Below are 367 nucleotides of genomic sequence, written 5' to 3' on the forward strand. Positions count from 1 at the left end.
GTGGGTTCAATATTCAAGCCCCGAGCCCGTGGCGCCAGTCCGCCCCCAGGAGTGGGCGCTCAGCAAACAGGTCCCAGACACCAGAGATGCCCCGGCCCTGCTGGAGCCGGCAGCACGCCGCCGCCTCTGCCCTCCCTGCCGAGTGGCCCTGGCCCTCCCTCCACCAGCCTGGGCAGGAGTCGCCTGGGAGACCCCATCAGTCTCCACCTTTATGCGCCAGACACATTCCAAAAGCACTTGGTCCTCTGACCCTAAAATAAAGGCCACAGATGCCGAGCCCCACCCCCACCCCCACCCCGGGGCCCTACCTGCTGCGGACGTCCTGGGCTCGGATGGGCGCTAGGAGGCTGAAGGAGGACTTGGCCGA

General features: G+C 67.0%; 1 protein-coding gene and 1 long non-coding RNA gene across 2 annotated transcripts in view; both read right to left on the reverse strand.

Annotated features, from left to right (window-relative positions):
- The window catches only part of INPP5E (inositol polyphosphate-5-phosphatase E), a 7003-nt gene that overhangs the window by 5105 nt on the left and 1531 nt on the right, over positions 1-367 (reverse strand). The gene's annotated exons all lie outside the window — the stretch shown is intronic.
- The window catches only part of LOC107185102, a 1531-nt gene extending 1164 nt beyond the window's left edge, over positions 1-367 (reverse strand). The window contains exon 1 of the long non-coding RNA XR_001516019.1: positions 309-367. This is a non-coding gene — a long non-coding RNA (uncharacterized LOC107185102). The remainder of the gene's footprint in view (positions 1-308) is intronic.

Source organism: Myotis davidii, unplaced genomic scaffold (assembly GCF_000327345.1).
Source record: "Myotis davidii unplaced genomic scaffold, ASM32734v1 scaffold609, whole genome shotgun sequence".
NCBI classification, from domain to species: Eukaryota; Metazoa; Chordata; class Mammalia; order Chiroptera; family Vespertilionidae; genus Myotis; species Myotis davidii.